Genomic DNA, 13,620 nt, shown 5'->3' with positions numbered 1-13,620 from the left:
TGGGTTGAGTTATGTTAAATTATTTTGATTTGACTTTTTGTTAATAAAAAATCTGCTTGAATACGTAAAGTACTCTGTACGAACTCTCACATAGGTCATTCACCTTTTTAAGGCAATTTAAGATAAAACATCTAACTACCTTTTATTTGAACCACGTGAAAAGATAAAAGAAGTCAAAAATCACGCGTCACCCGGAGGCGAAACCGCGAACTGTCAGATAAAATTACAAAATACCAACAATACATTATACAAAGTGTGCTACAGAAATGAACTCTATTTTATTAGTGAAAAAGGTTTTTAGACACGCATTAAACATTATTGTACAATTGAAGAATTGCAAAAATAAAGTTAAAATGTAACCTCTGTGAATAAGTGCTGTTGTCTGGGGTGCATTATGTTATTCCATATTGAATTTTGTTGATTTAAGACCAGTTTGAAGTCCATAAATTACAACTACATAATATATGACAATTAAGCTGGTGGTACACTGACTGCCAATGCGGGCTGACACAACACCGTATTTTGCAATTTTTTTGCGTATATTATATAAATTTTGCAATTTTTTTGCGTATATTATATAAATTTTGCAATTTTTTTTACGCAACATTCCCTTAAAATGGAAATATTTCGTGAATATAAATTAGCTACATAACAACATACTTTTACTTCAAAAATCCTTATTGCTCACAAATATCACTCAGGCGAATTTAACTGGCATCTTATTATTTAAGCCAGAATTGATGTATCTTCTAAATTATATAACTAACTCATCTACGCAGACAGAAAGAAGCACATTGCTGACGTAGATCTTATTCTTAAAGCAAAATGCAGATAATCTATACGAAGAGTCTACAAAATTCTAAAAAGTAAGTAATATTCCCGCGTAAACGCATTCTAACCGGTCTACTCACTCATTCATTCGACGCGAAAGCCATTGAATATTTTTCAACGCATTCCAAATTCGAAACCGATCGTTACTCGCGTCCACGGTGCATCGAGATACCGAGAAACGATCGTAATAAAATCGATTTTAAGTATTCGATAATCGCTGTTCATGAGGCGACCATTATTAGGGATGCGATTACGATTTTTATTGTTACGGCAATATCGATTTAATGATTTATTATTGTCGTAAACTCGTTTTCGTGTTCCAAGCGTATTATTTGATCGATTGTAAAAATTCGAATATCTTTATTTAACATCTTATTCAATTTGTGGCTTTTGTCGATTTTATATTTGTTTTTATTTATTAAAAGAAAGGAAAAGCAATAGAGTAGTATAATATGATGATAATATGTTACTGATTAAGGCGAAGACAATTTACTTTTCTTTCTGCTAGGGGGATTGCTAGTGGTCCTTCGATTTTCAACTTCATCATAACGGGTGGACGAGTTACCGTTATTAAAACATTAGGAATTAGGACAAATACTCGTAGTATTAGAACAAATAGATAGGATAAAATATCAAAGGATATTATTAAGTCGGTACTAAAATCTCGGGGGCAGATACCGAATTTTCTAATGACGTACGTACTCTGCTAATATTAAAAAATGAATAAAACAAAATGATATATTGGCTTTAAAGCGATTTGCTAAAGCATCTTCAAGATAATTAGTAAGCTTTCACTGCTTACCGTTTATTAAGCTAAGCATAGCACCGCTCACCCTTATAGTAGAGCTTTTAACTTTAACAAGCTAGGAAGGAGCTTACAGAATCATAAATTAAACCCTATGCGCATACACCTGTCCAGAATAGGACTAAACGAGATGGATTTAGGTATAAATTGTTTTTCATTTTCATCAAAAACAGTACTGCTATAGTCGACTGGCTATTGATACATTTCTAGAGCACTTTTAGTTACTTTAGTAGAAAAATAAATTATTTTAAAGTTACAATGTAGAGTCAAAGGAGGAACTTGAGTCAAGAACTAAAACAAAAAATATTCAAATTTATTACATTAAAAATTTGAAAGAAAAAATAGAAAGAAGATGTATTGGAGTAATGTAGGCAAAATAAAAGAGAACTGTTCAAGTCGACAATTCGTGTAATACTGTCATAATTTAGTGTGTGTAGTTACAAATATAAGGTTAGGCGAGCTGCACACTACAAAGAAAAAAATCATTTATTCGCTAAGCATAGTGAAAATGAGTGATTACATATTATTATGTTAAAAGCAGCATATATGCTTTGTCATTATTTGACATGCGAATTTTAGTGCAGTCCAAGATATTATCTAATATATAAAATTCTCGTGTCACAATGTTCGTTCCCATACTCCTCCGAAACCGCTTGACCGATTCTCATGAAATTTTTTATGCATATTCAGTAAGCCTGAGAATCGGCTACTATCTATTTTTCATACCCCTAAGTGATTAGGGTTGTCCACCCCTAACATTTTTTTTTTATTTGGACATTTTTTTGTTATAATGAGGTATTATGTGGTTGAATGAGGTTTTGTTATTTTTATTATATATTCCCTCATCGTTCACAGCACTATATACCTCTTTCACTCATTTACCACATCCTTACACATTTACAATTTTTTTTTTTTCTACACTAGATATTCCCTAGAAATCTTATATATGGCAAAACAATGTTTGCCGGGTCAGCTAGTGATATTATATAATTTACCATTCATTCATCCATAGTTCAACTAACAATTAAAAAATTCATTCATTCATCATTATTTTCAATGTCTTCCCTGAGAAAATCATTTATGTGTTAATAATTTTCACTAATATGACTATCTTTTAGTTTTTTCTTAAATCGTATCTAATTTATCTTACCTAAATACAATCCTGTCTACTCCCTATTACAACTAATCCTCACACAAAAGCATAGGGAAATGCAGTATTAAGTTCAACTAGCGATCACGAACACCGTCACACTAGAATTACAAAACACCAGATTACTTACCTCCTATGAAGTTATGAACTCCTGGTACTCGGTCTATAGTACTAAGTGTCAAGATTAGTCATACTTATTATCTTTAAAAGAATAATTTTGACACTTGTGCTCTTGCAATATTAATATGAAATAATAATAGGCGGGACTAAGTTTTTTTTTATTTATTTTTATTGCTTAGTTGTGTGGACGAGCTCACAGCCCACCTAGTGTTAAGTGGTTACTGGAGCCCATAGACATCTACAACGTAAATGGGCCACCCACCTTGAGATATTAAGTTCTAAGGTCTCAGTATAGTTACAACTGCTGTCCCACCCTTCAAACCGAAACGCATTACTGCTTCAAGGCAGAAATAGGCAGGGTGGTGGTGGTACTTACCCGTGTGGACTGACAAGAGGTCCTACCACCAGTAAAACTACGAAAAACCGACTTAAGTAGCAAATCGAAATTAAAGTATTTTGTTTTATTTCGTTGATACTCATTATAATTTCGTACCAAAGCAATAAGGCTATTGTATATTCATCATATTAGTGTTAAAATTTCCAAGCTCCAGGAATCTGGTATAAAATTACGTTCAAAGATTATTTGACCTATTAGGATATAGGTTAATCTGATATAAACATGTCGAGAACTCAATCAGTGTGAAAGTTCGACCTCACGTCTGAAGCTAAACTAAGCTAAGTGGCGGCGTGTGTACTGGCTGGGACGCCGCCTTGGGTCCTGGTGGCGAAGGCGCTCGCCGCTGACTATCAGGGGCGGGCTAACCTTCGTGCCCGGGGCGTGGCGCGTCCCAGCACCAGTGTGGTCAGAGCGCGAAGGGCCCAATCTCGGCGGTCCGTGCTAGAGTCATGGTCCAGGCGGCTGGCCGATCCTTCGGCTGGTCGTAGAACCATCGAGGCGATTCGCCCGATTCTTGTGGATTGGGTGAATCGTGACAGAAGACGCCTTACTTTCCGGCTCACGCAGGTGCTCACTGGGCATGGTTGCTTCAGTGAGTTCCTGCACTGGATTGGAGCCGAGCCGACAGCAGATTGCCACCATTGTGGTTGCGACTTGGACACGGTGGAGCACACGTTCGTCGCCTGCCCCGCATAGGAGGAGTGGCGCTGTGTCCTCGTCGCAAAAATAGGAAACGACTTGTCGTTGCTGAGTGTTGTGGCATCGATGCTCGGCGACGACGAGTCGTGGAAGGCGATGCTCGACTTCTGCGAGTGCACCATCTCGCAGAAGGAGGCGGCGGGGTGCGTGAGAGACGCACAAGCCCGCCGCCGTCGAGCGGGAGCCAGGGAGGCGGATTTCGCCCAAGCCCTGACCCTCTAAGTGTTTCGGGTCCCCCTCATATGTCGGTCTGGGGCCCGGCGAAGGGGGCCTAAGAAGACGACGTGCAAGCTGCTCTGCACGCGTTTTACGCAAGAGCATCCGGGTGATGGAAGGCCGGCTATCCTCGACCCACGCTGGTTCTGACCCAGCGTGGTATTTCGTAGGATAACCCATTCAAACCGGCGCCATTTAGGCGGGCTTCGGACAGCCTGCCGACCGAGAGGGCTAGTGGTCGTGGCGCCGACGATCGCTGGCCCGGCGTCCCGAGGGGGAGGGTGATGGGAAAGATGTGCTCCGCATTAAGCGATTCACTCTCCCTCCCTTGCCTTTTCATGAGTGAGTTCTGTCTCATGCGAGGCTCGGACGTGGGTTGTTGAGAGACAGGAGGTTTTAGTCGGTTCGACTCCGACATGCCCCGCCCTTCATCCCCAGTGGAGGGTGGGAGTCCGGCGGTTTCCTCCTGACCAAAAAAAAAAAGTGGCGGCACACATGTTAATAATGCCGACGGGCGATCCCAACTAATGCTCAATGGTCTCATAGTCCACAACTAGCCCGCTGAGTTTCTTTTTACCTTAAGACCTACACCGCCCAATATCAGCACCTTATACAGTCCGATTCATAATTCACACGCGCCTGACAGCTTTACAGCGCTGAGGAATTGCGTCTAGACAATACGTGACGACATTCGCCTTATTAGGTCTTGTGTGTGGTCAGTGACACGTCACAGAGCTTGTATTTTTATAATCCAATAAACGATTTGAACGAATAACTCCCTAAACCCAACCATTCTGGCGTGAAATCGACAGTATTGTATCCGCGATATTCAGAATTTGACATCTACGTACATCATACATGACACTTGTAGCATATAGAAAAGCTATTTTAAAATATTTATAAGGTGATATAGTCCGATCAGTATTATAGTTTTATAGTGTTAGTTGATGTATAAAATAATATGTGCGTCTTGTGTTGCTTTTGTTTTTTTGTAATTTAAATTTCTAAATTTCTCTTCTCGGTTCTCTTTTTACTTATATGTGATTTTGATTGTGGAAACATATTTGGTTATTGTTTTAGCTATATTTTTTATAATATTATATGTTTGTATTGTACTATTTGTTTCCCAAATAAATAAATATATGGATGTCTCGTGTCGATCCGTAACATAAAAGTCTCTGAGAGAACTAAATCTTACCTTGAGCCTGTTAAAATGCAATATTCATTGCGTTATTAAGATAATTTTTACATTTCATGAGTTACATTTGCTATTACAAATGCCTGTAGCAAATATATATAGTCCGAGTTTTTTTTCCAGTTCCAGTGATAATAGATTAAAAAGAGGGTAGACAGATCTGATTGCTTCTAGTGTCCTACCCGCAGTCTGTAGTCTGCCGCGATCGTGGGGCTTGCAAGCACGCCGGAATATCGGAAACTCGTTAAATAATGGTGTATGTAATGTAGATAGCAGCGAAACTTTAAAACAATTCATAATAACCAAATACACACAACTGAGTATTTCTATAAATATAGAATACAATTATTCCATGCACACAAAGAGAACACATTACATGCATTGATAATGTGGTATAATGTTCAAAAGGGAATAATTGTGACTTTTTATTTTGTTCACCCAACGATCGAAATTGCAACATAATCGTTGACACCAAAAAAATGTTATTATTGATTTTACGTATTTTTCATTCAACAATGAAAAAGAAACTATTTCGAAATACCACCACCCCGCCTATTTCTGCCGTGAAGCAGTAATGCGTTTCGGCTTGAAGGGTGGGGCAGCCGTTGTAACTATACTGAGACCTTAGAACTTATATCTCAAGGTGGGTGGCGCATTTACGTTGTAGATGTCTATGGGTTCCAGTAACCACTTAACACCAGGTGGGCTGTGAGCTCGTCCACCCATATAAGCAATAAAAAACCGTAATTGAAAATATTAAAGCTGCTACTGAAAAAAAGAGAAAAAAAAAACAATTGTTCGACAAGCTTTTTATTATGCTTTTGTAGCTTAATATGTCAGTAAATGTTGAGACCGCTCGTATATCTAACGGAATCTTTGAAAGTCAATTTTACTGTCAAGAAGTAGAATTAACTTGAAAATTTGTACCCGCATCAAGGACTGATGACAGTATTTGTGACATGACAGTAATAATTTCATAACCTCACTCGAATACCCAAAGGATTAATTTAAAATATGAAAATAACTAATAGTTTCGGTTTGCTATTTAAAGGGTGTATTTTCTTTTTGTTTTCAAACTGCATATTATTTATTAAATGGCCGAGAAAGGCCACAGTCCACCTTGTGATAGTGACTTCATCATAGTGACCAAGTGACTACCCATTTGGGTATGTTGTATGGGATGTATATACGTCAGAACGTGAATACCGCCAGCCACTTTCAGTTGTAGGGGTAGGGCTCTATTATCTATTTTACCAGCTGCCTCTCTTTAAAATCAGAAACCCCTCCTTTCTTTCATAAGGCAGAACGGTTAGATTTACGTGTTGGGGCTTAGAATAGCACCGGAAATTACGGAAAAAATATATTGCCAAATTGTTTTTTATTGCATTGATTTTATTCCCGGCAGTCATTTGTGAACAAGGGTACTTTCGTTCTACTGTGGCTCTGCGACTCGAGATAGATCTTGACCTCCTACAGGATAAACCTCCAATAGCTACGACGCTACTTATCAAAATTAAAATAATCGCATCAAGTGTCAAACAAATTTGTCAGCCGTCTTGCCCAATAAGTCGCGGTGGCTTCGAAATACAGCTTTTTTTATGTTTGTTTGAAGTGTCGTTTCTCCGATGCAGTATCCTTGTACATTTGTTACTAGAACTACAAGGACGGTTACATACTAATTCATATATAACTATACATAACTAATTCAAAAGCTCTCTTTGTTATGTCAATTTGGGGACTACTAACAACAGCCCAAGAAGACAGCTTGTAAACTGCAAAAGGAAAATCGATTCATGGAGGGTCGCGCACTTCGACACGTACTGAGGATTCCGACCTGGTGATTCTAGCCACGTTTTCTGCAATCCGTTACTTAGAGCCTAGTGCACCTTCGTATATTTTTCTGGACGCGTAAGTGTTGAATTTCTGAACGTCAAGGTGTCAGCGAGCGACTTCCGCCATGACATTAATTCTCTTTCAAATTCAACCGCCAAGAGCAACGCATCAATTTTATATTTCTCTTAATTTGTCATTTAAGTATAAAATAAATATCTCAAACAATAAATACAGTCCACGCTCAATTATTACAACGCTGTAGTGTTTTCAAGAAAAATTACGTACGCGACGAACTAAAGGCTTTTGTAAAAATTTGGTTTTTACAATTAGGTAAAACACGTAAACGATCCATTTTTGCGTTTGTTAAAACACGAGCGTCCTCTTGTTTGAGCACTTGAAACAATCACAAAAGAATCGACTTTAATTCTAGTATAACGATAATATGAGTGTTGGTATGATGAGTGTTATTAACATCCGGCTTTGTTCAGGCCCGTTTGTCATTTGTCGGAGCTGTCAATAAAGGGGCAGTTCACACGCGAACAGAAATGATTTGAAATTTTCACAATTTCTTTTGTTTATTTCGAGGTCTGGTCTGGCTCGAAAGCCTTTACAACGTTCTTCAGGCAGCGTTTGAAATAAGTAGTAAATGAGCTTAGGCGACTGAAGTCCAAATTACTGCCCAAATGTAATTAGTCTTCAATAACACGATCAATCATGTCTATACGTGTAGAATGAATTCACAATTTGAATAGATAAATAGTTAAATATTATATGTTCACGACTACCTTCAATCTGGATTTCTAGTTACGTGAAAGGTTATGTCAGAGACGCTAGTTATGTTATTACACTTGCAAGAGCAATAGATAGTACATTATCCACTGAGTTTCTCGCCGGATCTTCTCAGTGGGTAGCAGTGCTCTTGCTAAGGCTAGTGTTAACAATTCTCTCAGGTTGAGCCCGTGAGCTCACCTACCGGTCCAGTCCAGAGCATTTTCCTCCAGGACCACATCACAAACGCGTCGATGCGTAGGCAGTCAGCTTTCTTGAGAGTCCAAGACTCTGCGCTGTAAAGAAAAATTAAGAAGACGAGGGAAGTCATGAGCGTCTTGATGGGAGGGGATCTTGATATTCCTCGAAATGTTTCTGTTCGCCCATACACAGTCCATTTGGGACATAGCCTTCTTTTCCATACCAATCCGCCTTTTGATGTCCTTTCGAAGGATCCATTACTAGCTATGACAGTGCTCACATTTATGAAATCCTCTAAGACTTCCATGTTCGGCTTATTAGTCATAGTGAGAGAAAGGCTGCGATTAACCACTATAACTTTGGTCTTTGCTCTGTTTATAGGAAGCCCAATTTCCCCAGCAAGATGCACATTTCATCGACTTCGTTGGACGCGAAAAATGTTATGTCGTCAGCATAACGCAGGTTTGTCAGATTCGTTCTACCAATGGAAACACAAACATTCCAATCCTCGCACACTCATCGCATAATATATTCCTCAAAGAGGTTAAAAAAATACCTAACAAAGATTACCTATGTAGGGGAAAAAATACACATGCGCGAGCCATAGATAAAATATATTTGCGCGAGCCATAGACAATGCAATTCTGCGACCGACGAGTCTAACTTGTTCCACCTGTCAATAGTAAAACAATAGTTTGATAAATTCGACCCGAAAATTTCTATAAGGGTCTTGAAAATTATAAGCCGCGTTGTTTAACATCTGTATTTTCATCTGTATTACCGATCATAAACATAATTAAAATGACTTTACGCGAATACAGAAACCGTGAATATAGAATGGTAATATACCTACATCTATTGGATTATAGGGAATACGGTCTTAGTTGACAAAACAAAAACATACTTTAAGCATAGTCGGTAATAAGGTCTCTTTTAATTTTTATTAGTCCATTTGGCAGCGCGCTTACAAATATATTCGGTTAAATACCTACTTAATAGAATCCTTTTTATCAATAAGATCTACGAACAAAGAAATACTTAGCCGCGAATTAGGTTGTAATTTTAAATTCGCGGATAGTGAAAACGCGAATGATGGAAGCGCGAATAAAGAGTTTTTTACTGTATATTATTACATTATAAAACTACCATAAGTTTAATCCGAGTAAATAATCAGACATAATTCTTTATCAGATCAATCGTCCACCAATACAGCGCGAGTCGAACAACCCCTAAGCCAGACAAATGCAAAAAAATAACAATTCCATTCGTGATCGTTGTGTCACCTCATACATCAGGAGCCGTACGTGTTTTTATTTGTACTTGCACACGTCGACGCGCGTAAAAAATCGCACGCTCCGTAACTAATCTACATAATGTGTTGTCTGAATGTCAAATGAGCTACCAGGCTTATGCTGTTCATTTTACAAAAAAAAAACTTATGTACGCGCGTAAGAAGTTATACTTTATTTTCTATTAAATTTATTTCTTTTTTTTTTATTAAAATTTTAATCAATTTGAAAAAAAATCGATTAAACAACATCCTCAAACACGCATATTGGACATCCCTTTTCTTGACATCGTATAAATTCGGTAATTCTCGGTACGGTTCGGAAAGTTCACCTGCGGCTATATTCAGACTCGCCAAGTTACGTCGGTCGTATTGTAATGAGCGATTTAGTGGGCAACTTCATTCTGTTAATTTTGTGTCACGGTGCGCGCGCATCGTAAAATTTCATTCTCATAAATTTTTCATAACGCGCCTAAAGAAGTATAACTTCAAAAAACGATGACTTTGTATCAGTTTCTGCTTAATTAAACCAAAGGGTTTGATTTGAGGAGCTTCAGTGGTTAGGTAATACTTTATTGATTGTAATTCACATGGAACAATTTAATTACTAATTAGAATGCTCGCTTGCTTCGTGGAAGGAATAGAGAGAACGATAACACCATCCCAGATGCACTCGCAACACCGCCGAGTATTTTTTTATCGCTTAGATGGGTGGACGAGCTGTTAAGTGGTTACCGGAGCCCATAGACATCTACAACATAAATGCGCCACCCACCTTGAAATATCAGTTCTAAGGTCTCAGTATAGTTACAACGGCTGCCTCACCCTTCAAACCGAAACGCATCACTGCTTCACGGCAGAAATAGGCAGGGCGGTGGTAGCTACCCGCGCGGACTCACAAGAGGTCCTACCACCAGTAATTACGCAAATTATAATTTTGCGGGTTTTATTTTTATTACACGATGTTATTCCTTCACCGTGGAAGTCAATCGTGAACATTTGTTGAGTACGTATTTCATTAGAAAAATTGGTACCCGCCTGCGGGATTCGAACATCATTGCCTCGCTAGATACGCATGCACCGGACGTCTTATCCTTTGGGCCACGAAGACTTTAAATATCAAGTATGACGACAAGACGAGTATCAAGTATCTTGAGTTGTTAGGCCACCTTTGGAGGCGCTCGGGTAGCTATTAGCAAATCCCACCCCTCCTGGCTGAGCATTTGCTCGCACACCAGTTCTGTGAAACCGTAAAGGCCTACGGGCCACCAGCAATCCATCATTAAAAAAAAATAAGTATCAAGAATTAAAAAACACGAATTAGCAATCAGAGTCAGGAGTAGGCAGACGGCCATACTGCTCTGAGTATATATGGTCCTATTGTATAACGCCTATCACAATCGTAAAATAAAAATTCATTAAAACCACTTCTAATTTTCGGTTTAACAAACAATTAATATCCGGGTTTTTTTCCTTGATTATTGACACAGCAAACATTTCGTTTTTAACAACAAGGCCCGCCACATCACGTCCTCTCTTGTGGCAATCAAACATAGCACACTCATAAGAGCTTTTGTATTGCTTTTGTATAAAATAAACTTAAAACAAACCAAAGCAATCCGTCCGACGAGGGACACATCAAAGGAAAAACAAAATTGTTATTTTTATTTAATTCCGAGCATCTTCATATTTATCTACCTTTTAAACCTTCTCTGGACTTCCACAAATAATTCAAGACCAAAATTAGCCAAATAGGTCCAGCCGTTCTCAAAGTTTTAGCGAGACTAACGAACAGCAATTCATTTATATATATGAATATATATAGATATAAATAGATAAAGATAATAATATATTTCGTGCATTGTGGCGGTAGCTAGCATACAACACAAGATATTTGACAGATGCCTAAACCTCGCTTACGACATTTTCAAGATGAGCTTGAGAAGGATACAAGTTCCGAACAACAACATTCGGACCGTCGGTGTACTGAGCAATCACCCGCTCGGTGGAAGACCTTCCCTTTCTCGTATATCTCCCACAGCATTATTAAATACCATACTTACTTACTTAATATATAAATCTACAGTGGTTTTTACGGATGTTCCGTTATAAGCATGTATCTCAAGGTGGTTGGCGCATTTACGTTGTAGATGTCTATGGGCTCCAGTAACCACTTAACACCAGGTGGGCTGTGAGCTCGTACACATCTAAGCAATAAAAATAAAATAAAAAAACTACTGAACCATGCATCCGATTGACTTGAAACTTGGTATCCATGTAGAAAATACATGTACTTAATGGATAGGCTAATATTTATATGAGTGTTGGATTACCTACACCAGTTGCGGGGGCGTTAATGATGACAATCTTTGTGGGGGTGAGAAATAATAATGTTAATTTTAAATGCCCAGTGAAGCGGACGGGTACAGCTAGTTATTTTATATAAATGAATAATTGTGCGATCATTTTTCCATGACTACCCGAAAACCTGCCACTAACTAACCAATTAATTCCTAAAATAACTCACTAACTAACACATTACGAAATCACAGCTGGGTGGGCCGTACTCGTAAGCATCTTTATTAATATGATAATAAAAATTTACATCACGTTTGTATCTGATTATCACACAAATGTCTCTTAAATGAGACCACACGGGGCACGTCTCATAATAATTGCAAAGTTCGCAATACAATTGCCTAAACGATGGACGCTTTGAATATTGTCGCGTTATTAATATCAAAACTACTAAAACTACTAAAAAAAAAAAAAACTACTAAATAGCTTCATACGAAAACTATTCCGTGGCTAATGGGTTTGTTATTGAGATATTTCATTCAATGGAGAAGCTCACGGCCTATATGAGAGCGGGCATCATAGTGTTTGAAATATATTTATTTTAGTCCCCGACTTCTCTTTCATAGATTTTAAGTGGCAATATACCGATATCATTTCGATCTACATTAGTCTTACGTCATTCCTTCGGTTTCACAGACTAAAATTTAAACAATAAAAAGACGAAGTACTTTATTACCCCATGACTTTAAATCAAATCAAATCAAATCAAATCAAAAAATTTTTATTCAACATAAATGAAAGTACATACTTGTTGAACGTCAAAAGAACTACCGCCAATTCACAAGAACTAGCCTCCGTCCTGAGAAGAATTGGCAAGAAACTCAGCGGGCATGTTTTTTTTTTTTTTTTTTAATAAATTATTATTTATAAATTTTTTAATATTACATTATTTTTTTTAAATATGAGTTTTTTACAATGAGTATTATAACGTAACAATTACTACAATATTGAAATGCCCGGAGCGAGCAACTCATTCCCACTTTGTGCAATCTTCTAGATAATCATTGACTTTATAGTAAGCTTTATTGCACAGATGTTCTTTAACAGTTTTCTTAAACCTATGTATATGTAGGTTCTGAACATCTTGTGGAATTTTGTTGTACAGGCGCACAGACAAACACCCGAATGAATTTCGTATCTTATGTAACCTACTCATCGGCACAACAAGCTTGTGTTTGTTCCTAGTATTTCTATTATGTATGTCCGACTTTTTAGGAAACTCCTCAATATGTTTACGAACATACATCAAATTTTCAAAAATGTACTGGGATGGCATAGTGAGAACTTTAATTTCTTTAAATTTCTCCCTCAGGGATTCCCTTGAGTGCATGTTATAAATAGCGCGTATAGCTCTTTTCTGCAGAATAAATATCGTTTCTACATCGGCCGCATTGCCCCATAGCAAAATGCCATAGGACATGACACTGTGGAAGTAACTAAAGTAAACTAAACGAGCCGTGTCCGCGTTTGTTAACATTCTAATTTTTTTTACTGCGTATGCTGCAGAGCTGAGCTTACTCGCCAATTTATGAATATGAGGTCCCCATTGCAGTTTGGAGTCCACTGTTATACCAAGAAATACGGTTGACTCAACAAGCTCCAATGATTCCTCAGAAACAATTACATCACTATCCACTTGTCTCACATTTAAAGATGGTTTAATACATTTTAAAGTAAATTTAATACATTTAGTTTTCTTACTATTCAATAATAGGTTATTGATACGGAACCAATGAACCACACACGAAATCGCATCATT

Source organism: Bombyx mori, chromosome 21, assembly GCF_030269925.1.
Source record: "Bombyx mori chromosome 21, ASM3026992v2".
NCBI lineage: Eukaryota > Metazoa > Arthropoda > Insecta > Lepidoptera > Bombycidae > Bombyx > Bombyx mori.
The sequence above is the reverse complement of the archived record's forward strand: the minus strand, read 5'-3'. Positions refer to the sequence as shown.